The 21,737-nt window shown below is 32.7% G+C and overlaps 1 long non-coding RNA gene across 2 annotated transcripts in view; it reads left to right on the forward strand.

Moving 5' to 3' along the window:
• LOC105062372 (uncharacterized) overlaps positions 1–21,737 on the forward strand; it is a 375,037-nt gene that overhangs the window by 161,037 nt on the left and 192,263 nt on the right. For both annotated transcript variants that reach the window (XR_012508248.1, XR_006721904.2), the window contains one exon: positions 17,586–17,667. This is a non-coding gene — a long non-coding RNA (uncharacterized LOC105062372). The remainder of the gene's footprint in view (positions 1–17,585; positions 17,668–21,737) is intronic.

Consider the following 21,737-nt stretch of genomic DNA (forward strand, 5'->3'; position numbering starts at 1 on the left):
ATTTTTGTATTTCTAAAAATATTCTTGAGCTTTATCCTGGAATACAGTTACTCTTAAACACATTGATCTCTTTGGGTCTTCCTTCAAAATTGCTTGTCCTAGGTTTTATAATAAATACACTTTTATTTTTCTTTAAGAACTTGCTTTATTGTTTCTTGTGGTGAAGGTCTGTGGTGATGAATTATTTCAGATTTCATATGTCTGAATAAATCTTTATTTTATCTTTATTAAAGATTTTTTCACTGTTTTTTTTTTTAATTCAAGTACAGTCAGTTACAATGTATCAATTTCTGGTGTACAGCACAATGTCCCAGTCATGCGTATACATACATATATTTGTTTTCATATTCTTCTTCATTAAAAGTTATTACAAGATATTGAACATAGTCCCCTGTGACTTTCGCTGGTTTCAGACTTGTAAGTTGACTCCTCCCACCCCTTTTAGTTCTTTAAAGATGTTTTAACATTGTCTTCTAGTTTTCTTCTTTCTTTCTTTTTTTTTTTCTTTCTGATAATAAATTTGTCATGGTTATCATTTTTCCTTTGAATGGCCTCTTCTCTGGCTTCTTTTAAGATACTGTCTTTATTGCTGGTTTGAAGCAACTTGACTATGTTATGCCTTTGTGTAATTTTCTTCATGTTTCTCATGCTTTTTATTTGTTATGATTCTTGCATCTGTGTGTTTATAATTTTTATCACATTTGGAAAAGTTTTGGCCATTATTTTTGCAAGTAATTTTTCAGTCCCCCTCTCTTTGGGGATTCTAATTCTATGTATATTTTAACTACCTAATGTTATCTTACAGGTCCCTCCTTCTCTGTTTCTGTCTCTGTCTTTATCTCTTTCTTTCTCTTTGTCTTTTTTCTTTCTGAGTTTCATTTTGAATAATTTAATTTTTATTTTAAGTTCATGAATCTTTTCTTCTGCCTTGTCTAATCTGCTATTTAAGCCATCGAATGTATTTTTATCTCAGACATTTAAGTTTTCATCTCTAGAAGTTTAAATTGATTCTTTTTTTAATACTTTCCTTGTCTCTTCTTGAGGAAAGGTATTCAATCTTGCTTCAAATATCCTGAGTTAGAATAACTATTTTTATGTTCTTACCTACTAATTCTATCATCTATTTTATTTCTTGGTTAGTATCAAATTATCACTTACTCTTTTCTTTATTGTTTGTGATTTCCTGCTTCTTTGAATGCCTAATAATTTTTCACTGGATGCCAGCCTTTGTGAAATTCACTTTCGGAAGTATTTTTATATTTCTAAAAATATTCTTGAATTTTATTCTGGAGTACAGTTACATGTAAACAGGCTGATCTCTTTGGGTCTTGCTTTAAGCTTTGGTAGGTGGGACCATAGAGACATTTAGTCTAGAATTAATTTTTCCATACTGCAGAAACAAGATCCTTGTTAGTATTATATGCCATGTGCTTTAAGAGCTTTTCTGCTCTAGCAATTGGGAACAGGCATTATTCCTAGCCCTGTGGGAGCTCCAAGAACTGTTTTCTGTTATCCTTTCAGGTCATTCCCAACTCCTCCCAGTTGTGGGTAGTTTTCTCACACCCATGCATTGATCAGTAGTTAAACGAATACTTGAAAGATTCTCTGCACAGTTTCCTGGTTCTCTCTCTGTGTTGTCTCTCTCTTTCCTCCATTATTCTGATCTGCAAACTCTAGCTTCCTTGGATACTCAGCTGTGTCTCACATAAGGGACACTGCCAGGCACTGCCTGGGTTTTTTTTCTGCCTGAGTCACTGCATGCAAATTCACACCTGGCAGTAAGCTGTCTTCATTGCCTAAGGTCTGATGTTTTGAAAGCCTTTGTTTCATGTACTTGTGTAGTACTTTTTAGGTGTCTCAGGTAGAGTTGTTCTAGTCACTGTTACTCCATCTTGGCTGGAAGGAAAGATCAATCTTATTTTTCTAATAACTACAAACATTCCACTGTGTTGGTTATATCAAAATGTATTTTACTGGAGACTTACTGAAGAACTTTAAGATTATTTCTAGTGTTTTAAAATTATAAGCAATATGAAAATAAAAACTTCTTATGTGTAGTGTTTAAAACTTGATAGAATGATAATTATTTCTCAGGTTTTTTTTTTAGTTGATTAAAAAAATGAAATATTTTTAGCCATATTTAGCTTTAAAAGCTCCAAGTTAGATTTAGAATTACAAAGTGGCATTTCAGGAGTTATTACAGTAAGGACAGTGATCATCCTTTGCTCACAATTCTACTACCCAAGTCTCAGAAACATTGCAAAGAGTGCCGGCTGGTAAGGATGCTTTTACTCTCTGCATGATGAAGTTGGAGGAGACTATAACAGACTAAAGATATAAATACTGTTGTTTTCTAGATGGTTTTTAACAACTCATTCAACACGTATTTTATTGAGTTTCAGCTATTTGAAGACACTGAACATGCCCAATAGTATTTGTTGAACAAAAATATATAAAACATGGACAACTTATTGATTATAGTCTTCATTACCTTTTATAGTTTGCATTAGACTAACAATTTCATAAATTTTTGTTTTTAGTTTTTTTCTTTTAAACAATGAAACATAAATTTTAAACGAAACAAAAATACATTCAACAACCTAACATTTCACTAATGAATTTATTTTGTTCAGAAGTGTAGTGATTACCTGTAACAATAAATATTCCTTCCATTCTAATTTTTGATACTGGAATTTAACCTGAGTAAACCTAATTTCATGAATTTGGAGAAGTAGGTTTTCTTTTTTTTTCAGTATTTCCATTCATTAGGAAATCTCATACAAGACATTGCACATGTAAACATGATGTTTGAGGCCTTGATAATTTTCATAAAGACATTTGGTGTAGAAAGAAATTACTCTGTATGGTTACAACATCTATATTAGATAAAAGTTCAAAAGAAAATATTTCTTCAGTTTCTTCATAATTCTTGCATTTGCATTCATTGTTTCAAGGGCACTTTTAAGAAAACTAGAAATATTAAAGTAGCCCTCCCAAAATGAGATAATTTCTTTCGTACAAAATCTTTATCATCATTATTTCTTTTATTGAGAAACAGCAAAATCAAGTGCTACAATAATTTTTTGTTTAAAAAGATTATCCAATTTAATAACTGCATTTATTTTGCTAGAAGAATTCTTCAAGGTTTAAAAAGGTGAAAATAGATGAAGGGCAATACTGTTTATGACAGTTTTTTTATGAAAGAGAAATATGTTGCAGTTATGAGCTTTTTAATTAATAAATAAGCTAAATAATAGGATTATTGTTGTAAGCCTCTACCTTAAGAAGAAGGTTAATTCTTTCAGGTTTTTACTCTCTGAAAATGACTTCATGAGAAGTCATATTTATCAATGAAATTGGCAAAAGTAAAGAAATATCTATTATTTGGTCAACCTCTTGGAAAAGGGCATTCTCTTACTGCTATAAGAAGTAGAAAATAATAGAATTATACAAAATTGTCTTTTGCCAATCATATTTAAAAATATTTCATACTTTGACTTAAATATTGAAATTCTTGGAATTTATAAGACAATTCAGATGTATGTAAAGATATATCCACAAGAGTACTCACTGTAGCTTTATTTTTAATAGAATAAATGGAAATAACCTCCAAGTTATTTAAGTAAATGACAGTACACCCATATAATGACATAATATTTAGCTACTAAAATTGTGTTGCAGAATACATTGCTAGAGTTGAGGAAATGCTAAAAAAAAAAGTATAAAATAACTTAAATATACATATGTTTTTACCTGCATAAAAATACATGACACACATTAATTTTTAGCAGTGGTAATCTTTTTGCTTTGTGCTTTTTTTGTGTTTGCCAACATTTCTCTCCTGGCTATTTAATGAGATTGAAGTTCCACAGTATTTATTCAAGGAAGAAGTATCAAGGACAGTAGGAAATACTAAACGTACTGTAAAATAAAAAACAACTAAAGAACTCCTATCGACCTTTGGAGTCTAGATAATTCTCTAGGGAGTGAAGTTGTCTTTTTTGCCTAAAGGGCCAACAATAAAACCATTTAATTTGTGTTTCATATCTCCTCTTTTCCCTGACTAATGAGCAGTGATAAAGGGATAAAAGTTAAGCTCAGAAAGACATAGAAGGCAGATAATGTAATCCTGGGGGAAAAAAAAAGCAAATTATAAGTGCAAGTGTCATTAAATTTTATAGCACTGATGAAAAGCCTGGTTTATACTTTGCAGGTTCCCAAAAATGTTTTGAAGGTAGTATCCTGTTTTCTAGCATGTGTTATAATTCTTTTTCTTAGAGAACTATAAACTGGAAATTGTTAGCCTGGTGACCTGAAATGAATTATTTTGGCCTGAGGCTTGTTGGCCTGTCAGGCAAATGGCAATGAATGGAAGAAGCGTGTGTTCCCTCTGACACTTCAGTTTCTATTTTTACCTATGCACACAAGCATTATCCTAAGAAGGGGTGTGCTGTTGTGCATTTTAAGGTCATGGAGTACTACTGCAAATTGGAATTTAGCTCCTCTGACAATAGGTTAATTGCCAACTCATACTCTTGATGAAATAAAAAGTACAGAGGACTTATATTTGAAAGATAATTGTTAAGGGTACTTATCTCACCTTAATATATTTTGATATTTTGGAACACTATTAAAATGTTACTTAACCCTTGATGGCTGCTGGTGGGAAAGGGTATGAGCTAATTACTACTTATTTAATGATATTCCTTCTGTTTCTAGTTGGAGCAAGTTAGGAGCATTTATCTTAGAGCTAGAAATTTATAGGAAACCTTAAATATGATGAGCATATGATAATATACATTATATATTCTCCCACAACATTTTATTGTGACCATTACCTATGGTAATCAGTATTTTTCAAAAATACTATTTTCAATGAATACACAGGATTCTCCTAAAGGAAATACCTCTTCCTTGTCCATCAACTAATAGATTGCTGCTGAAATAGCCATTCTTCATTACAGGACAGTAAATATAAGACTAAATAAGTTTTAAGAATAGTTTCTTGAAACTCCCCAAATGACAGTGATCACACCAGGAATTTTCAAAAATAAGGTAATTTCTTTCTTTTGTCTCTGATGAGATGTACTTTTTTTTCCTAAGCAACTGCTTATTTTTAACTTGTAGATACTATATGTCATATAAATGACTTTATTTAATTTATTTTTTTAAAACACATTTATTGTGGTACAAAATGACTCTATGTTAAATCTTGCCCACTAGAAGGCTTGGATAAAGGTGTAAGCTAACTCTAGAATCAGGAATATTTAACTACACTTACTTTTACTATAGCTCAACATCATTTACTGTGAATTAATTTTAGGTTGTCATGTGTATGCATTCTTGTGAGATACATTAAATTTGTTGCAAACATTAGCATATAAATAACAAATCAACAACTATAATAAATATTACCACAAGGAAATTACCTGATCTCTATGAATATGTTTCCTAATCTGAAAAATGTATATAATTATTTCAGTCTTTTAGGGTAGAGCCATTATGAGAATTAAATTAGGTAATTTATATGAAAGTCTATTACAGAGCCAGAAAGTGCGAAGTGTGCAAACGGTGTCTTCCATTCTTTCTGTAGATAGAGCTAGTACATAAATTCCGTTTTCATTTAGCTAGTACACTTGCTGTTAAGTAGAGCCAATCTGAAATCATACCGAGTAGATGATAGCCTATCCAGTATTACTGATATCTTGGTATTTTAAATTGGGCAACTTGATATATAAAAACCATTTAAAATGCTAATAAAATAAAAAATCTTCTGCAGTTTTCAGATGATTGTTTTGGTAACATATAGATAAATGCTATTTTCCCTTTACTATAGGAATGGGTAATCATCCTATTCCCTTAGCAATATAATTTTAAAATATACTAGACTATGCTTATTTAGGTACAATTTTATACTAAAGAGTTAGGATGTTTTACATTTTGAATATATATGGAGAACTTATGTAAGAAGGATGCAAAAGCCAGTTCAGAGTTCTCTAAGTACTATATAATATAAAATTTATTATCAATAATAAGATTACTTATAACTGAGGGATGGCTATACTTCTGAAGAACATTTGCCCCCTTACATATGCTCTTATTCATTTGCTTTCACATGATATATTAATATTTGATTTCTTTAAATGGTGCTTTGCCTTTAAAATATTAAAATTTGTAACACGTATATAGTGCAGTTGTAATTACTTAATATTGCTGTCGGAATTAGTAAGGGAAGTAGCCTGTCTCTTAATCTTAGGGATACCTCATAAGATGCTTTGATTTTTCTTGATTAAAATTAAAACAAAAGACATCCCTAATGTTCAGAAACAGGGTTTGCAATCTACATATTTTGACTAAAAAAACCTATTATAAATAAAAGATGGCTGAAATGTCTCACCCAGTAAAGAGACGATTTAGTATTAACATATCTCAAAAAAAAAAAAAACTAATTGAGCCAATAATAGTTGGACAAACTGCCCTTACGTGCTCTGTTTCCCAGTTTTGAACAATGAGAAATAAGGTGTGATTTTTTTTCTCAATAGAAGAGTGGAAACAATCTGAGTTTCTGTTACAGGATTTTTCTGGCTGTGATGGCCCTATGGCCATTCTTTTTGGATAACACCTTGATACCCTAATCTAGGCCTTCAGTTCCTTTCTGGGCAAGAACTCTGAGAGGAGATCCTTTGCCAGGAAGAGTTGTTGACAGGTGTGCTACCAAAAGCAACATGTACTCGAGGAGGAAGAATGACCAAGTCCCTAATAGCCTTCTATCCTGGAGTAAGGGATATGTAACAGGAAAGAGGTGATGGGGAGATTCATGCTATTTCTACCTTCTTTTTGTTAATACACACACACACACACACACACACACACACACATTTGCTTTTCAAGAATAAAGAGAACCACCTTAAGTAATTTGAAAAAAAAAAATCCTAAATATTATCTAATTTAATTATTAGTCTTTGCTTTTGCCTACAGCAAAGGTCTGTTTTGTTTCTCAAGTTGACAGAGAAAAAAAGAGAGAGATATCCTTTAAGAAAAGAGAAATTTTCATTAGAAAATAAATGAGATATTATAAAAATTTATATCTATAGTAAGTAATAACTGCCATCATTTAAAACACGTATCTTTATTAAGAACGCTAAGTTTGTGCCTTAAAGCAGTATTGTAATTATGACCTTAATTTGATGAGCTCTTGAAAATAACCCGGCAATTATGCCTGATTACTGCATTTTCTCTATTAGCGTTTGTTATTTAAGTAACCATGATACACAAACACATCTTGACAATTTTTGTTTTCCTAAAATATTACTGATTTGTAATTTTAAAAAGAAACTATGACCAAAATGAAATTTCCTTAATCAACAGATTATTAGTTTATAAATTAACACCTGAAATAATTTGGGTATTTTTTCAGACCTCTGAATTGTTAGTATATTAGTAGTGGGTAAAAAAAGTTACATTATCTTTGTCAGAATTACTGATATTTAGAAAAGATGATTATATATTATTGAGCCTGTGGCAGGGTTCTATAGTTTTTGCAGACTAATAAATGTACTATTTAAATACCATTGCACAAATTATACTAAGTTGGCTTTTCTCAAACAACAAACAATCAGTAAATATTTAGTGCATGTCTTGCATGTGCACAAGGCATTGCTAGACTAGGAATATATATATGCATAAGACATGGAGTTCACTTTTAAGATATTTACATTTGAAGAAACACTAATTACACATAGGAGATGATGGGGAACAGTAAATGCTGATTTCTGATCAAACTCTTCTTGGATTTTAATGAAATAGCTGGTAACATTAAGAAAAACTAACACAAAAATTTATCTTTCCTCAAATTTTCCATACTTTAGAAATAATCAATCATGCTATTTCAGAATCTCAGTAAAACATAATGTTAACTAAGCCATACTCTTAACACAGTTCTGTGAAACTTGTAGTATGATTTTTTTTTTTTTTTGAAAACAGAACATCCATCCATCCAATGCTGCTTACAGAATGAAAAAGTGAAGTAAACTTTTAGCTTATCTGTTCCGGAGGACATTAGGTAACTCTAAAATGCTGAGTGCAGGCCCTGGACTTTAGCCAAAGAGACATTCGCAAAAGATCTTATGGTCGATATTCTTAGTTTCAGATATTTTCAAGATAAATGCAATATCTGAAATATGAGAAGGAAGATACTCAGAAATGATTAAAATATCATTCATTTTTCTGTTAGATAATTTCAGCCCCACTCACATTCCTCCTAGAGGTTTATTTATTCTGGATGCAACACCTTTGCAAAAGGGAACATCTTGTACAGTACATAAGATAGAGCTGCACATGCAAGGATGCATGGTAAATGATTTTATAATGGCTTGGTAATATCAACAACCTCTAACAATTGTATGAAATAAATCTGCTGTGTGATTTTTTAATTCCTGAAAGAAAGTAAGGGATAATGACTGTTTGCTTCGGAAATTGAAAAAGGGAACCCACCAGCGTATTTAATAAATTATTTCAAGTTTTCCTTGAAATATTTTTAAAAGGTAAGAGCAAGAAAAAAATATATCTACGAATGCATCCACCCATGTTGTCCATATGGCAGGGAGTGGTCTTAAAACCCCTGTGTATTGTCTGTCTCTAGTACCATTTAGTAGGAGATAGGGTGGTCAAAAATATCTTCAAGGACAGTTGGCCAAAGTCAAAGGGGGCAAAACCATGAAGAGGACTGTTTTACCTCTACTGGAATTTTAAACTCTCTGCTAGCCTGTGGATGTGTAAAACAAGAAAATTCCATAAGAGGGCAAAAAGGTCAAAAGGGTTTTTAATTAGCAGTTTCCAGGTGTTTTTTGTTGTTTGTTTTGTGGGATATGGATAAATTCCCTGCTTTAAGATGAAATGTTCTTTCAAATAATCCAGTTCACTTTGTTTTTATTCTCCATTTGCTAAGCCACTTTCTTAACAATTTGGCAATGTAATTTTAAAAATATTAAATATTTGTAAGTAATTTGGTATTTCAGATATCTTGATAGTGGAAAGGATGTGCTCTAAAATCAGAGGTCATCAAACTACAGCCTGGGCGCCAGAGCTGGCCCACCACCATCATACCTGTTTTTGTATGATCCATGAGCAAAGAATTGTTTTTGTATTTTTTTAATGGTTGAAAAAAATTAAAAGAAGAAGAATATTTTGTTTCTCCTGAAAATTATGTGAAATTCAAATTTTTGTAACTATATCAAATATTATTGGAAGACAGCCATGCCGTTCATTTACATACTGTTTCTGCTGCATTACAAATGATATATTGGAATAGTGGCAAGAAAGACCATATGCTCTGTAAAGCCTTAAATATTTACTAAAACTTTGCTATCCGGTCGTTTGGTGGAATGTTGGCTGATCGCTGCTCTGGGTTATAGGAATGGTTATTTCCATCTCTTGGAAAAGGATTGAAAATTAATGTAGCGTCTTTAAAGTAAAAACTGCTGGAGGAACAGGTGGGGGTTATAAATAGGGTTATTCTCCTTGGCCTAAGATTGTTTTTAGTTTCCTTGTGATCTATGTAAATTAAACACAGCCTTGGGAAACTGTTTTCTTACTTCAAAAAGTGACATCTGAAAAGTTTGAACTCCAGTATTTACGGTGAAGACTTTAAAACATCAAGTTCTCTAAAATAGCAAATAAAACATCATAAACACCCTTAATATCCCTTATTTATAATTCTTTATCTAGTGAATATAAATAGAGGCTTTTGTCCCTAAAATTTGATCTCTCATCACCCCCAGTGTGGAATTAACAGTCAGGGTACACGGTGGGGGCTGGGGGAGGGAGGAACAAACAAAGCCTTGCTGTTATCAGAAGCCTGAGGCAGAAACTCTAAACTGGCAGCCTTGGGTCAAATTCAGCCTACAGATACACAGTTTGCTTTCTTCGTCTCTGTGTTGTCTTTGAAAAATTTGAAATAGTTGCCAACATTTAAAAATCGGGAGATCTCGCTTAAAAGTTGGCCTCGCGAAGTTTTCAGAAGCGCGGGCACGCCTCCCCACGTGGGCTCACGAGCTACTGCTGAGCACGCGCAGCCTGACCGTGAATAGCCCAGCCCAGCCCCGCAATTACCCACAGTCCTCCGCTTCGGCGCGCCGCTGCCGCCGGGTCGGGAGCCTTCAGGTCTGGGAGTCTCGCCCGGGGCCCCCGCAGCCGCTGGCTCGAGGAGGGAAACGGGCCGGGGCTTGTGTGAGAGCCGAAGAGAGCGTTTCTTAGGCAAACGCAGAGTAACATACTCCGGGAGAGGCCACGGGTTTTTCATGAGAAAGGAGGTGACTTTAATCCACAGGGACGTGCTTCAGTAGCTAACAGGTTGGTGGAAATATCGCTGAAGCAGGGAGAGAAGATTTCGTCTAATAACAAATATGTAATGATTATTAATGTTGTTGTTGTTACCTTATCTCTGTAAGAATTTGAGTTCCGGTCCTGCAGCCTTAAACTGACCGAAAAAGTATCCGTGACTTTAGATGGAAATGAATGGCTTTGCGTGGTGTGCCTACTACTTTAGACCAGTTAGAATGGATAAAGTTACAGAAAAGCACATTTTATGTGAGTCAGCATTTCGAAGACAGACTGGCTGATTTAGGTTATAACGAGTTCCCTGTTACTACAGGTGTTATTAAGCAAGAGGATAAATGGACTGTTGGCAGGTATTTTTGCCTAGGAATTTTAGTCATCACTTGAGTTGTCGAATTAGATGTTAAATTAGATGGCGTTTTTCTTTCTAATTTGGAGAAGCTACAATTTCATGTTCCATTATGTGATTAATCGGTTTATGATGAATATATATGCATATATTATCTACCTATTTATCTATCAAACAATCATCTTAGGTTGAACCGTAACAACACATACAGAGGAGGATCTTCGGTTCCTATGGGTATGAGAACTCCCTTGTTTTATATTTAAAGAAAATGAGTCTAGAGTCTCCTCAGATGAACTGGGTCTGGTGTCTAGAACTTGAGGCTTTTAAAATCTTAGGTTATTGTTTCTCTCTTTGTCCTCCTTTCTCCCCAACCCTCATTTTCCTCCTCCTGTTCCTCCTTGTCCTCCCCACCTCCTCCTTTTTCCTCTGTGTCATAATTAACGGCTTCTAAATAACTGAAAAATATTTTACTCAATTTGTCTATAATTTGACATTTTTTTAAACTTGGAACTAAGCTCAGTTATAATCAATCAATTACTAATTACTTTTTCTTCCAGGTGAATGACATTATCCTACTTTGAAATAAAGGCAGTGAGTACGAGAAAGTAGTACCTGTTCTCCAGATGGAATGAGAATTCTTTATTGATATAATCAAGTGCAGATGCAATACATTAAAACTATATGAAATCAAAGCAAAGATTTTGGAATATATAGAAATTAATTTAAAAAAACACTATGAATTTTAGTTGTACTTCCTATGCAGAGCCACTACAGTTGTGCCCAAAGAGAAAATTTCTTGTTTTAAAAATATCAAAAAAGAAAAACAATGAAAAATCAGTGTGTTAAATACTGAATTATACATATAAGTTTAAGAAAGATTAGAAGTAAGAATTAGAATTCAAAAGAGCAAAAATTAATAATTTAAAAATAGAACTGAAAATATTTGAGAGATTGGTCAATAATTTCATATACTTTATTAAATTTAAAGTGTCTGTTATGTTTGTACTTTTAACACTCAAATTTGTGTTACTGAACATTGGTATTATACTTTGAACTTTTATTGTAGTGGGAGAAATTAAACATAGACAGAATTCCTATCCACAAAATTCCTGTCCAGAGTCATGAGTACTTTTGCTGTCACAGAATTTTCCCACAACACCTGTATAATTAATAATTTTGTTTATTTACTCATCTTAAATTTCTCATTCTGAAACAAGTTTCTCTTTTAAGTCTGTTAGATCTAAATAGTCTTTTAGCCGAAAGACACGTTTCTGCCTATCAGTAGAAATTAGAAGGCAGGAGTCTGATTTCTCCTTCAAAAGCATTCATGGAATGATTAAGCAGTGAGCTGTACCCAAAAGTACTTGGCATATAATCACAGTATTCTTTCCTATCTGGAGTTTTATTTTTGAGAATTTACTTTCTGTCACCAGAATATCATTCATTCATAATCCTTGTTTTTAAACTATTACCATTCTTCATAGACTTGAAAAACAAAAATCCCCAAATGAACTAATTGTAAGTTTCCTCAAAAGGAGAATTCCATCAACATGGTTCTGTAACAATGGGGTATTTACCAAGACATAATTATATGATGTTAATGAGACATTTAAAGATCTAAATAAGTTATTGTTTGTATTACAATTGTTACCAAGATTTTTTACATGTTCGCTCTGTTTTATCTATTACAAATACGCTACTTGTGGTTGCATACTTTTTATGTACTTAACACTGTGCCCAGTGATTTATATTCAGTATCCTATTTAATCTTCAGAACAATTTGATGATACCCATTTTATAGATGAGTAAACTGAGAGAGTGGTTAAGCTCCTTGCTATATACCACTCACTAAGGGGCAGAACCAGACTTCAAACCTACAACTTCTGATTTGTAATCATTATACTTAACCACCACCCTTTACCTCCTCATAGAGCATTTCCAAAACAGTTTAAAGTGTTTTTCCCCTAACTTGACATCTTTCTCCTAAAAAACAATATTTAATTCATATTATCTTTGTTTTATCTCTCTTTTCTAAAGACATAACATCATCCCGTTTGTATCATCTTATCACTTGAGTGATTTTTAATCTTACCCTCTTCTTGAGTCCAAAGAGAAAGATTTGGTTTCTTTGACCCTTCTATAAATCCAGAACATCTTTTATCTTTTGTTGTGTTGCTTCATACACAAAACCCTTGACAACACCCAGCACCCCCTTTATCCATGCGTGGTTTGCCAACATATGTTTATGAGGCAGTAAAAGCATTTTTTAGGAAGTGCCAGTGACCTATAATTAGACTTCTCTTTCTTCCCTAGAGTATTTGCCTTTTATGACCTTGATTTTCATCTGAAGGCGTTTTTAGTATTTGTAACTTTAGTGTGTTCTTAAATCTGTCCATTTTAAGAAAAGTATGTTCAAAATGCATTTGGTCTCTCTGAATCTTCTCTTTGTATTCCTTTTTTTTCCTGGCAGCGGAAGTGTGCTGTGATCATTCTTTTCCTTCATTTTTGTTTCATTTTTTTCAAATAATTACATATTTTCTACTCTGTCCTTTGTCCTTTCCTTGGAGTTTCTTTCATTCCTCATTTACTTTTGTGCTCCTTCTTTCTTACTTGTCCCGGGCCTTCCCTTGTTCTGTAACAGTCTTCCAATGTCCCTTGTTTTTCTTTTTCTAGGTAGGTGACCTAACGTCCCATTTTTCTCTCTTTCTCTCTCTGTCCCCTTGCTCATTTTCTTTGGCTTATGCATATCTGCTCTGCTTTCTTTTCCCTTTGCTTTGCATGTTGCATCTTGGTCAGCATTTTTCTTTCCTACCACTGTTAACAATGTCTATCCTTGTGGGTGAGTCAAGAAAAATAAGGGAAGAAAAATAGGAAGAAAGCTTCATCTCATACTTCAATTTAAAAAAAAAGGAAAGCTTCATTTCAACAACTCCATTTTTCTTAGTTCTTGTATCCTTCTATGTTTTTAATGATTGTGTCTAATTATTTCAGATAATAGTTTTGAATTCATATTCGTAAGATGAGAAATTACCTAGGAAATTGAGTCGAGCACACACACGTTTGTGCTCTAGGGAAAATAAAAAGAAATTACAAATGTACTCCTTGAAGAAAGTCTTTCCCTTTTTCTATTAGGAGGATACTGGGGACAAAACTTTTTTTTAAATGTTGAAATGATAATCTTTGTTCTTTGCTTTCTGCATCTTCTAGGATTATGCCTAAGATTCTAGTGCATTCTAGGGAAGACCTTGTCTGCTACCAGCTCAGATTCTGTCCCAGCAAAGTCTACTGGGATTTTGTTATTTTCAACATTGTTCAAGAATAAATGGGCTATAAATCGAGGCTGGCAGACATTTATATCATTGCCATTCTCATTCTGAAAGTAGGTGGAAGAGGACTGGTTGTCCTTCCCCAATTTGAAGCTTTTTCAAGCTGGTTTAAATGCTGTGAAGGGATGAAGCCCAGGCTCTCATTTGTTGTTGTCACTGCCATCAGCAGCCTTGGCTGCATGGACTCCAGGTATCTTACTAATACTTGTATCTCATGCTTCTACTCTGTTCCCTCTACACCTAGCACATGTGCTAAAAATAGAGTTGGTGCTCTCGTAATAAATAATTTAAAAAAGCCCCAAGTCCAATGTAAGTCCCAAAGTGGAAATAGCATCTTTTTTGGAAGAATGGTAGGAATAGATGGACAGAATGCCCTTTGCTCATTCAGTGCTTGAGAGGAAGACAAAATAACATTCTTCACAATAACAGCAATACTAACAATGATAAAAACAGGCATCTATTAAATGTCTACTTAACTGATATCTTTAAAGGATTCATCAGTAATATTAGCTGTAACAGTAATAATGATAAAAATTATGTGTTGAATATCTGCTATTAAAAAGCAGGTTTTGTGCTCAGCTCTTTATATGCATTTCTTTCTTAATCTTTATAAAAATCCTAGGGGGTTTTCATGACAAAACTGACTATAGCTTAGTAACTTGCCTAAGGTCACGTAACTGGTATATTTGAGATAACTTAGGCAGGCATAGATATGAAATTTTAGGGACTAAATTTCTCAATTCTTCAGTATTATTCATCACCTGCTATTGAATATTTTATGTCAAACATGACAAGATGTCTTTCTTCCCTTGCAAAAACTGTAGGATATTAATAATCCCAATTTTGTCAGACATTTTAATAACTGAATAAAACAAAATTTTGGAATTATCTGAGAAAGAAAAAAATGACAGCCAGTCATGAACATATTGTACAGATTCTTCCTCATCTTCCCCCCACTCCCCAATCTCCTTAATTAACACAGGCACACAAATCAAGCAGAAGAGACTGCTTCTCCCAGTTGTTTGAAATTTAATACATGACCCTTTAGATGAAAAATTTGTGTTCTAGGACTTTAGATGCTTTAAATTCTATTATTTGGTTACATTTTAACTTACCATAATGTATCATCTAAGAAAGTAATAGCTACACTCTTGCTAGCGGGCAATAACAAGTTAGGAATTATACAGAAGCCATGTAGCCCTGTAGAGGAGGAAGAAAGCAAACAAATCAGGAAAGCATAATCAATTTTCTGTACCACAAAAGGCTAGTGTCATTCTAATAAATAAGGATTCCTTTCTATTACTTAGCATGCTGTAAGTACTGTGATTCACTCGGTCTGCTTTTGTTGTTCATTCTAAAGTGGATTGCCATTAGAACTTGGGCAAAATAGTAAGTTTTAAGTTGATTTTCATTAAAGTAATTAAACTTCATCACTTCTTGTTAATGCAACAAGCCGAGCGATAAATAGGGAGAAAAGGCCACAAACGTAAACTTTTCAATTCAAAATAACGTAACATTAGCATCTTCTGTACCAAGGAATATGCAGATACAATGCATGAGATTAATCATGTCTGACTAACAAAACAAGAAATTTAGGGGAAAACAGTTTTATTCTTTACTAGTTGTGGAGCTATAAGAACATTATTTAAAGTAGCAACATTTATGCTATTATCAGCTTATACTTTGGGTAGATTACGAAAAACCTCAGAAAAATGCACTCTTCAAATGCTTTAATGTAGGACAAATTACATCACTTGGAGAAGTTAAGATAATTCTAGAATTTATCACTGCTTACTCCATAAAGTAAGAGAGAGGATGCACTTTTGTGTTGAAGTATACATTATATCTGAAATACACGTTGTATCTGCTTGAGGGGTATGTTGCTTCTATAGAGAGAGGAGGAAGAACAAAATGAAAATATATCAGGATAATAGCTAATGTTCCTAAGGTGAATAGCCTCTAAGTGAGGTGATTGTTGCCAACTAGAAATTGATGTTCCCCTGGACTTTGTGGCATAGGCTCTAGTGTAGAGACAATTGTTAGTGTATGTGATTTGTTTTCAAATAATTTTGTTCTAGGTTTCTGAATTTCCAGTTAAAACTTGACATGAAGTGATTGAGATTAAATTGCTCTCATTATCAACTGATGCAAATTTCAAACTTCATGTAAAGAAGAAATACCTATAATACACAGTAATATTGAGAAATCTACCCTAAAGCTTCCTTTCTAATCTAGCCTTTCCAAAATTAACAGAAAAATATCAAGAGGCTCCTATTTAATAACTACAACACCACCACTACCAACATGTGCACTTCACAGTTTTTAAAAATGATTTTACAGTAACTAAGAGTTATCTGAAATTGCGTTCATTTCAATGAGTAGTACATATTGTCTATTGAGTAAATGAAATGGAAAGACTTGAAAGGCACACATAGACTTGTGCTCTACATATAGAGAAATGTTAGACACATACTCTGTCAATTACTAGTAATAGTGATGATGGTAAGTACACTGTGTTTGTAAATGATTGCTTGAAACACATGACATTTATGCAACTTTTTGTGATTCACTCACTTAAAGATACTAATTATTCTTCCAAGGAGCTACCATTGTCCAAATTTGTTTAACTGATTTAACTTTAGGTATCTTCTCCATAAATTGCTTTTAACTCACTTAAATGGAACAACATCTCACAGTTTCTAAAATATGTTACTTCTTTTGGGGAGCCTAGAGAAAAAATCTAGGGTGGGGAAAGTCTTACCTAATTTCAGAGAAAGAAAAATAGAATATCTTGTACTTAAAAAAATGACCTTTTTTGAGCAGTTTTAGGTTCACAGCAAAATCGTGTAGAAGGTAGAGAGAGTTCCCACATACCCTCCCACGCCCGCACCTGCATAGCCTCCCCCATTATCAACGTCCCCATCCTAGTGGTACACTTGCTACAAGTGATGAATTACATTGACACATTATAATTGCCCTAAAAAACCCCATAGATTACATTGGGGTTCACTCTTGGTATTGTGCATTCTATGAATTTGGACGAATTATAATGATGAGTGTCCACCATTATAGTAGTATCACACACAGTATTTTCACTGCCCTAAAAACCCTCTGTGCTTTCCCAGTTCATCCTCCCTCCCCACAGTCCCTGGCAACCTTTGATCTTTACCATCTTCATCGTTTTGTCTTTTTCAGCATGTAATATAGGAATCATACAGCATGTAGCTTTTTCACAATGGCTTCTTTCACTTAGTAATATGCATTTAAGTTTCTTCCATGTCATTTCATGGCTTGATAGCTCATTCCTTTTCAGTGCTTAGTACTCTATTCCATTGCCTGGCTGCTTCACAGTTTATTTATTCACTCACCTGCTAAAGAACATCTCTCTTGCTTCCAGCTTTTGGCAATAATGAATAAAGCTGCTGTAAACATCTGTGTGTATATAAATTTTCTACTTTGTTGAGCAAATACCAAATAGTATGATTGCTGGATTGTATGGTAAGAGTATATTCAGTTTTATAAGAAAATGCCAAACTGCCTTCTAAAGTAGCTGTACCATTTTTCTTTCCCACCAGCAATGAATGAGAATTCTTGTTCTGCTACACCTCTGTCAGCGTTTGCTGTTGCCAGTGTTCTGGATTTTGGCTGTTCTAACCGGTATGTAATGATATCTCGTTGTTTGAATTTGCATTTCCCTGATGACACATGATGTGGAGCATCTTTTCATACATTCATTTGCTGTCATGTATCTTCTTTGATCAGATGTCTGTGATGGTTTTTGGCCCATGTTTGAATCAGGTTGTTTGCTTTCTTATTGTTGGGTTTTAAAAGTTCTTTGTATATTTTGGGTAAGAGTCCTTCATCAGATGTGTCTTTGGCAAATATTTTCTCCCAGTCTATTGCTTGTCTTTTCATTCTCTTGTCAGTGGCTTTTGCAGAGAAATGGGATATTTTGCTTTTAATCATTAAGTCCCCAAAAGGCATAGTTTCTCTAATCTTTTCATGGCTAAGCTTGAGTTCACTTTTCATTTCTTTTTACTGGCTCGAGTTTGTTTTGGAAAAAATAGAATGTTCTGTTTCACTTCATGCTAGTGAGGAGAGGGAGGGAGGGGAAAGGGAGTGGGAGGGAAAAGGAGGGAGAGGAGGAGAGAGAGAGGAGAGACTAATTTAAGAAAAAGACCAGAAAACACATCAAAATATTAATAGTAATTCTAAATTCAGTTATGGGTAATTTAAAGTTTTCTTTTTTCTTTTTCTTTTTTGTATTTTTCTAAATTTCTACATAAATGTTACAGAGAGAAATTACTAAATCAAAGCATTCTTGGAAAACTTAGACAGCTTAAAACATCTTTTATCTAACACTTAGGGAGATAAAGTTTTTATATATCAGTACTATCCAGTAGAAATATAATACAAACAAACATGTAATTTTTAACTTTCCAGCAGCCACATTAAAAAAGGTAATAAGAAACAGATAAAATCAGTTTTTAAAAACTATAACTTACTTAACTGAATATGCTAAAATACTATTTTAATATTTAATATGTAAGCAATATAAATTTATTAATAAGATATTTTTCATCTCTTGTTTTTTGGTACATAGCAATTTATTATCTTAAAATCCTGATGAATCCAGATTTTAACCTGATATAGCTTGAACACCATCAGTCATGATAGAAACAGACTTTTTTATATTACCTATAATTCTTAGAAAGATGCAAAAGATTTAAAATTATTCCAGCTTAGACTTTTTATGCTGTGAATTGATTTCTTTTTCAAATTTTAAGTCCTTTGAGACAAAACCATCTCAAAAATATTTATCAGAAAGGATGTCATATTGTGTAACTCAACTAAAGCTACAGGAAAGTGTTCACAATTAAAAAAATTTTGAACCAGCTGATTTTTCTATCATGATTAACTGCTGACTTCTTTGAGGACATTTCACTTTTGTAATTACCTCTTTAGTCATAATTTCCTTAAAAAATTTTTATAACTAAAATAATTTCTTTTTACCATCTTACCATCTAAGATTGATTTCTTTGTTTTTGAAAAATCCTTCATTTGATATATTGCCAAAGTTGTAAGCTCAAATCTTGTTTAAAAACATTCAAAAACTTTTTACATTTAATTCTGATTTCAAACACTAATTTAATTGGTTCTGTGACTTTTGAGAAAAATCTTACCAAATTACTTATGTTTTTTGCTGAAAAAAGTTATCTTAATATTTTCTAAATTATTACATTTATTTTTTATACAACTTTCTTCCTTTTATTCTGACAGTAAATTATAGTTGTCACTCATTATGAACTTGCAACATATTTTCTTCTAGTCTTTTTATTATTCCTACTGTTGTACCAGCTTCTAAATCTTCACTTAATTATGCAACAATAATAAACCTATATTTTAAGTTTAAAGATAGGTTCATAGTTATTTTTAAACTATAAACATAATTATATTCAAGTTACAATTAAAATGAATACTTCAACTTAATTATCAACTCAGTTTACATAATACACTTTAACTTCAGGTGACTGTAGGCAAAATTCAGATAAACACATTATAATATTACAGTGCTGCATAGAAAACTACTGTTTAAATTGAATCAATCCATTGACATCAACTAGAACAGTGATGTGTTTATGTGTAGTATGGGAAACAGTGTACTTTCCCAGTGTGTGAACTATAATACCGCCCTATTCTATATAAAGAGTAAAGTGAGATGTAGTCCTACAAAGACAGTTTTCAGTTTTAAAATTTAAACTATATTGAGATAGAAAATTAAAAGTTCATTTTCTCAGTTATACCACTTACCTTTCAGCTGTTCAAGAGTTACATGTGGCTAGAAGCACATTGTATAGACAAGAGCATTTTTTTTTTAGAAAATTGAAGTTTATTCATTTGAATATTGAGTTAAAGATTTTTAGATTGAAATATATAAGTATGTTGCACAGTACCTGCTCTTAAGTCTTTTTGGTGATTTAGATCATTAATCTTTGAACTGTGTATATAAATCATGGTACTGTGCATATATTTGGGCATGCAGTGGTTTCCTATCCCTTTGACAGAGTATGTTTACTGTGTATACTCATTGTCTCCCCAAACTACAAGAGTTCATCTGCTCTTAGTATAATTTTCCCGTCTGTGAAATGGGGATAACAATACTATTAACTATCTCATAGTTAAATGATATACTGAATATAAGCCAGTTAGAACAATACCTGACACAGAAAATAGCCAATGAATATGAGTATTTTTAAATTATAGTAAATCAATGATACTTCAATAAAAATAAACTTGGAAAAAATTACAGTATTCATTATTACTATTGAATGTTTTTCTTAACACTCAAAGGCAACACACCCAAAGGCAACAGTCAAAATGCCTCTTGTTTCTAGTTCAATTACTTCTAATTACTTTCTTTTCTGTTTCTCTTTTTCAAATCAGTTCTAATTGTGCTTTGAATAAAATTATCTAATTCTGAGCAAAGAACTAAAGATTAGTTTCATAATCAACTTGTGGTTTAGAAAATATTTGACTTGGTACTCAGTTTTAAATATGTTTTCAGATGTCTCAGATTACTTGCTAAGTGCTTTTAGATAGATAAAACGTAGTTGTTTTCTGATACTCAAGCATAGTTAATAAATGATTTGTTTCCTATACAGGAATATTCACTAGTTTATCATATATATAATAGAAAAACAAACTTGAAAACAACTGAAATGTCCAAAAGATAAGAAATTGGTAAATGAATACTAACGCACAGTGTTCAAAAATTGGCATACTAAGAGGGCCTTGGTATGTTTATAGATTTATATTTGTTGATAGAGGAAGGTGTGCCTGATGTATTTAATGAATGGTACAGATTAAAAATAATATATACAGTATGATCTAATCTGTAATACAGACAGATGTGTAGAAAAATCTGAAAGGCTATATACCAAAGTGTCAACAGAGTTATTTGTGCATGGAGGGATTAAAGCTGATTTTTCTTATTTCTAATTTTTATACAATGGCCATATATTGCTTGTGTAATGAAATTATATATTAGTAAAGGGGGCATTTACAAAAACTTCTGGAAAACTATTTTTCCTTGCCTTCTACAGTTTTCTTTAGAACTAGGTTTTCTAAAATGATTTAGGACTACTTTCAGATAAATTGCAGGAGAAAAATTTCTAATGGGACTTTAAAAATGCTGAGTCAGTAATTTGTGGATGATTGGGCAGTTGAGATTTGAAACAGAGGTGATTTTTAAAATGTGAAAATTTGCTATCACTTGGTGTCTTTCACTGTATTCTGACTTTTAGCCACATAAACAATTTTGGTGTTTCTGGATACATTTACTCTTGCAGTAAGTTAATGGATAACAGATACAGTTTGAGAAAACTCCTGAGAGCTTGAAAACTCAGAGAAATACTTTAAAATATTATTTAAAAAATTTTAGTTTAAATATGAGAGTAACTGATCATGTAGTATCATTTCAGTGGTCCTGAGAAATTTCTCTGCCCCTCAAACTCTTTTGTGATTTCTTAAATCCTTCAGCAGAGGACGAAGCATTTTATCATACCTTGATTTAAAGCCTAGTAGTTTCAGTCTAAATTAAACTAAGAGGCAAATGACTGACAGTAGACCCTTTTCTGGTTTTAACTATTAGGGATACAGGAAGCTGAGAGTATGAAGGTCCATCAGCGTTAGACTCCAACATAGAAACGGGGTATGTGGGAAGATGG

The sequence above is a fragment of the Camelus bactrianus genome, chromosome 7 (assembly GCF_048773025.1).
Source record: "Camelus bactrianus isolate YW-2024 breed Bactrian camel chromosome 7, ASM4877302v1, whole genome shotgun sequence".
Classification (NCBI taxonomy): Eukaryota; Metazoa; Chordata; class Mammalia; order Artiodactyla; family Camelidae; genus Camelus; species Camelus bactrianus.